This window comes from Corapipo altera, unplaced genomic scaffold (assembly GCF_003945725.1).
Source record: "Corapipo altera isolate COAL_440 unplaced genomic scaffold, ASM394572v1 69, whole genome shotgun sequence".
In the NCBI taxonomy this organism is placed as follows: Eukaryota; Metazoa; Chordata; class Aves; order Passeriformes; family Pipridae; genus Corapipo; species Corapipo altera.
In genome coordinates, this window is record NW_020884908.1 from 5,330,951 (window position 1) to 5,337,639 (window position 6,689).

Sequence of the window (6,689 nt, forward strand, 5' to 3'; positions counted from 1 at the left end):
GAGATGCTCCAGACCCTTCATCACCTCTGTGGCCTCCGCTGGACCCTCTCCAGGAGCTCCTCGTCTGTCTTGTTCTGAGGAGCCCAGAACTGGACGCAGCACTCCAGATGTGGCCTCGCTAGGGCCGAGTTCTATAACTGCTTGGAGTCTGCCGCTCCTGAAGCAATTTTTTTTTTTTTTTTTTTTAGAGAGGGGTGGTTTTGGAGTGGGGTATTTTTCGTTCTTTTTATTTTTTTTTTTAATATAAAAATAACGCGTACGCGAACAGCGGGTCGCCAGCTGCCTTCGCGGCTCCAACCCCGAGGAAAACCGCGGCGCGACAGGGAGCGCCTGTGCTGGGGTGGGGGGAGAGGAGCTTTCCCAGCTCCAGCTCCTGCCGCCGCAGCGATCCCGGGGAGGCGGGTGAGCCGCTTCCCCACCCAAACCTCCGGCATGGGCGGGAGGGCGGACGTCCTTCCCCCTCCTCCTCCGGGCGCTGCTCCCTGGGGAGCGCAGGGGGCGCGGATATGGGTCAAGCGAGACGCCGCCCAGACGTGACGAGCTGAGGTGAAAGGGGTGCAGTAGGAGGGAAGGAAAACTCGCCCTCTTCCCTCAGGTTAGAAGACTGAGAGCTGCGCCGGTTGTTTCGGTTTCCCAGAGCCGGTGTCACGCCCGCTCCCACCGAAGGGGCGGCTGTGCCCAAAGCCGGGGCCCCGAAGCCCCCGCCGAGCCGCGGGGTGGGCGGTGTAACCTCCGCGTACAACTGCGGGTCCTGCTCCTGCCTCTTGTAAAGCACGAGAAGCGGTGCCCTTTCTGTGCTACCTCCCAGGGCGACCTGAGCTATAAATCCCATCCTATCTCAGACGCAAGGAGCCTTTTGTTTGACCTTTCAGAGAATCTATTTGATATTAACCCGAGTATCTGTTAATAAAGAAGGAGGAGGGTCTGCTCCTCCGAACTCTTCATTCAAGCAGTCTTCAGCTCTGCATTTTTAAGGAGACTGCTTGTGTTAATAGGGATTAGACACGCTTCTAAAGACCGGGGGGTCTTGTACCGGCTGTTTAACACACAGGCAAGTGTTTGAGTTTTATTAACACATTTTCACAGTCAACATGGCAGCAGCAGAGATTTCCAAAGGAAGGATCATCTTAGGGATGGGAGCATAACTTGCAGATACACAAACAGATATCGAAAACAAATATAAATATGCGTACAGTTTAAAGTTTCACATCTTCTGTGATATACAAAGCTGTCATTTATTTAATTCTATGGAGGGAAAGGGAATGAATCTTTAAATTGGTAAAAGCTTCTGCATTTTGAAATCTGGCACTAAAGAAACTCCAAAAAGTGTGTTGGGTGTTTTGTCTGGGAAATAAAAATCGCACCTTATTCTTCATACTACACCATGTTTGGGACAGAATTTTTTGTATGTTCACCTCTCTGACCCTGTTTACACCAAAAAAAACTACAAACAAACTCAAACCACATTTTTTCCAGAAAATGCTTTTCTGAAATGATGTGCAATGTTCCTGACAAGCATAATGCTAAATTATGCTAAATATTACTGTAATATTTAATATTAACTATTATACTAACTGGATTTATTATTAAATAAAATTTTTACTTGCCTGTGGCCTGATTTGGGAATGCCATATTTTGGGTGTGTTGGTATCAAATTTCCTATAGTTTTTGGCCAAAAAAATCAAAGACACTCCACAACACTTTCTGTTTCAGTGCTTGTTCCATTCCCTTCCTACATAATTTTCTCACATTGTTACTTTTATCTATAGAGTGTGTGTCAAGACTAGAATATTTCATAGCTGCTCTCTTGTTTGAATTTCCAAGTCCTAAAAGAGGACTAAGCTCCTTTTTTTCCTTTCTTTCCTCATTTTCCTTAGTTACATACATACATAGTTATGTAAGTTACATACATACATACATATACATTATTAGGGAGATGCTGATATCTAATTTAAGCTGCAAACATCTGCAGTTTCTTCCTCGGAATTAGAAATGTTTAGAACTGTAATGCTGACACATTCAGCCTCTACAGTGAGCTTGTGTGGTTATACACATGCTGTGTAATCTTGACATTTTAATCTTAAGAGTTTGCTGCTGCCAGCTTTTCTTAGGCATGTTTTGGATTCCTCACATCTACTGCTTGAGCTTCCTTGTCTTTCTGAGTCACCTGTAGTTTCCTACAGTATTGACTTCCCTCTTGTAAGGAAAATATAAGTACACGTTTTCACACATCATTTTTACCTGCCTGCTTTAAAGTATTCCCTGGTTGGCCTTTATCTTTAAGCTTTTCATCAGGCTATCTGCCACCAGGCAAAAGCAGAAATGAAATAAAGTTTGGAATTCTTTACGTACCTGGTGACTGGGAGTATGAGTTCTATTTGTGGCCCCTCCTGTTATCCAAATAGAATGTAACATTTGTTCTTAAAATTTTTTTGCTTTCTTCTTTGTTTTAACATCACACTGGAAAGAAAATAAATGAAATTAATTGCAAAAATCCAGCTTAATCGATTTCAGATGTTTTCATCTAAACTGCATACTCCAATAGTCAGCAAATCCAGTTTGCCAGTACAGACAGCATTGTCATGCTGAATCCTGTCAGATCTTCCTGTATTTCCTTACAGATAAATAAATACTTCTGGACCGATCTTGGTTGTTAAAGGCAGTGGGGTATGTGCATTAGTAAAGGCAGGTAAAATTCAGCAGACTGCCAGTTTAGGGTTCCAAAGACAATTGTTTTAATTTGATTTTTCATCCAGGTAAAAACAATGTTAAATTCTCCAGGTGATCTGTTCTCCATTTGAGCTGGTTTTATGTTCAAGCAACCATGCCAACCCCCTCCCCCCACAAAGATTTGGAGAAACAGACTACATTAGATATAAGTTACTTAAACTACAGCTGAGAATTGGGAATGAACCCTGTCTTAATCCTTTGACCTGAGCTTCCCTAGTGTGGGTTACAAGTCTAATGCTGGTTCTGTCTCCCACAAAAAATTGGAACTGCTGAGATAAGGGAATAAAAAAACGTTTTCTCTAAACCTTAAAACCCAAAAGCATGGATTAAAAATGAACTTGAACCCCCAGATTGGGAATGAACCCCATAACATTTTATGGAAAGTATTAGTAAAGTCTCTAAAGTCTATTTTTAAAAAAATATACTTTCTGTTTAAACAACGTTTTAGATATTACCATGGGTGCTGGCTTAGAAGCTTTATTCAAACCTTCTGAACCCTCTGTTCAGCACTGATCAGATCCCACTGGGGATGCTGTGTCCCATTCTGGGCTCCCCAGTACAAGGAACACGTGGACATACTGAAGCAGGTCCTGTGGCAGGCCACAGACATGGTGAAGAGACTCAAGCATGTGATGTAGGAGGAGAGGCTGAGAGAGCTGAAGGGAGAGAAGTCTTGGGGGTATGTTTTCAACGTGCATTAATAACTAGTGTGGGAGTGAACTACAGCAGCTGAGGAACAGACCCACTGCCAGCTTCATTGCATCTGCTGAAAGAGCAATTTTTGGCAGCTGGAGCCATTACCCTTTTAAATTGCTGCAGATAAATCTGAACAGTGCTCAGAGATCAGAACTTTTATGTAGAAGCACCCATTTAGTTCATATAGGTTAAGAAAGCAAGTGTCCACAATAACTCATAACTTTCTTCTGCTTACACAGAAGAAACTAATGTGTTCAGTTTTATTGGGCTTTGGGGGGGAGCTTCATGACACCAAGCAATTTCAAAATAATTTTTGAATTAAGCACATTTTAGCAATTAAATACTCTTCCTTTAAGCAAAATGAGGGAAAAGAAATAGTATATAATGTTATAGCTTTTTATGACAAAATGCTTCTTTATCTTGATCTCAAACACTGGATGACAAGAAATGGCATCAAGCTGTGCCAGGTTTAGATTGGATATTAGGACGAAAGGGTTGTCAAGCATCGGGACAGGCTGCCCAGGGCAGTGGTTTAGTCACCATCCCTGGAGGTATTTAAAAGACATGTAGATGTGGCACTGGGGGACATGGTTTAGTGGTGGACTGGGCAGTGCTGTGTTAAGGGTTGGACTCCATGATCTCAGAGGGTTTTTTCCAACCTAAATGATTCTAATATTCTGGCATTGAGCTTCTTTAAAAATTCTTGACTAGAAATAAAAACCCAAATTAAAAAGCTGGTTTTAAATACTGTTGACCTTAAATATGAGAGGTCCTCTCAGTGTTTACTTCAAGAGAGCAACGTCATCCCAAAACAAAGATTAGCTTTGAGGAAGTTTTCTTTCGATTAAGTGTGAAGGCTTTTGCAGTATGTGTTAGATGGTATTGTTTTATTTTTTAAATATACTTCAGTGCATTTTTATAATGTCGAATTTTACTTTTTTATAATGTATTTTTTAAAATGCATATGGTGATTTTTCCTCATTTTTGTTCACAGGTGTAATCAGTTTATCTCTTCATTTGTCAGCATCACATTTTCAGCATTGGTGAATTGCTGCTATCAGTGTTTTTAGAAGCACAGAATTAATAAATGAATGCTTAATGAGTCCCAGCTAGGTGGCACTGGAAAATGCATTTCCATTCTCTAAGGAAATTATGTAGGTACTGAGCTGAAGAAGCTACTTTAGCTCATCTTTTTAGGGTCTTCAAAATGTCAGTGTAATTCCTTACACTATCCAAGCTATAGCAGGAAATATCTCATGAACTTGTACCACAGCAAATTCTGAATAAATTTATGAAACACCTCATTGTGCACTACTTTTAATGAGCACTCCTTACTTTTCCTTTTGAGTGTGCACCCTGATTTGTTACCCTTTTCTCCACTCTCTCATTTGTACTAAAAGATATAATTGTAATTGTGAAAGTCCTCTTAAGAATCCAGTTCCTGGCAGCACTGTAAGACACATTTGCTCTGTTTTCTGCTTTGGCAGTAAACCCTACGTTGTTTTTGGGCAAAACAAAGGTACATGGCATTAGCAAACAGAAGACACTACAAATCATGTTTCTTCACTGAAAGCCAAGTTTAAATGCCATATTCATCAGATCAGACATCTGCAAACTTGCAGAGTGTGCTGGAGGGAGGTGTCTTTGCACCTGTGCTTACCTTGCTATGCTGGACCCAAAGGATTCTGCGAGCCTGTGGAAGCAGCTGCTCCCAGCCTGGCTGCAGCTGTGCCCATCCCTCATTACACAAAGCTTGCTCCACAGTTGTTTCCCATGTACTGTTTGAACCCTCCAGCCAAGCCTGGTCCAAAAGACGCATAAGATCCAGAAATAGCTCCATATTAGAGTTTTGAGAGGGATTATGAGAGGTTTTCTGCATAAAACTCTAGTATGATCTCAGAGGATGTTTTGAAATCCCCAACAAATTACTTCTCACAGAGGCTGGATTAAGATCTGTGGAGTAAATGCAGTTACAGGCCTGTGCTACATCACAGAAAGGAACAAGTAAGAAAAACTTGTATTATTATCAGTATTATACTGATAATAATGAACAGCTCACTGTTGGTACGTATTACTTCAGTCTTTCACTTCTATTGTATAGTTTGAACAACAAAGATTAGAGATGGTCCTGTAATGAGCAATGAACACAAAAGTTGTATAATCTCTTTCTGGCTTTTAGTAGTTCTCTGGATCACAACACTGAAGTAAAAACAGTTAGAAGAGAATAGACAAGCCTGAGGATTTTGGCTAAGTCATTGTTTCCCAGGGACTGTGTAGCAACTGGTGGCTACACAGAAAGGAAAGAAAATAAAGGACATGGGGTGTCTCTGAAAATTCATGCTGTATTTTCATTTTCTTCTTTTTAAACCAGCCTATGTACATTTTGGATCCTGTATTAATTTTGGCTCACCTGACACCTTTCTATTATAACTACTAATTCCTTCTATTTTTATCTGTCACACTTTTTTTTTTTTTTGCTCTCTCATTTTCTTTTCAGTAAAGCTCCCCCTGAATTAATGCTTATGTAGGATTCAGAGGGAGGAGGCTCTGTTGGAGGGAGGAAATTTAATAGGGCTGTGTGTAGGAGGATGAGCAGGTCAAGGAAGAGGAGATGAACCTCATGCTTTGTAAGGAAGGATAAGGACGGTATCAAAATAATGAGGTGAATTAAACAGAAGAGAGAACAGCAGAAAGTGAAAGGAATGGAATGACCTTGTTTTAATAGAAACAGGGATCAATGGCAAGGGAAGTGTTCAGGGAGACAATCCATACAGAGCAGTAATGAATCACGGGAATCAGTGCTTTAGGAATAGGATGCAAACAGGAATAAAATATTTAGAAGACTGCTGCATTTACCAGGCTCTTCCAAACTGCACGGTCTTTCATTAGATTATTAAAACAGAGGTGTACTAAGGAACATTTTTTTACATTCTTACTTACTTTAAGAAGTCACAAAATGATCAAGGATTGTCTGACCAGATTAGCTGTGGTGTTTTGCATATCAAGGCACTCAAACTGACTACTTTGCAAGGCTGCCAGGTGCTGGAAGACAGTAGCTTACTGTTAAGGATCAGGCACTGTGGAAATCAGTATTTCCTGAAGATACAAATCTTTTACATAATCCTTTCTGTATTATCCCCTATATCCTATCCCCACTAGATTTATGAAACCAGCGATTCACCACTGATCCGATTACTCCAGTTAGCACCAACTGAAAACAAAAAAAAGAAACGTACTTTCACCTCAAAATGCTGGGAACATCC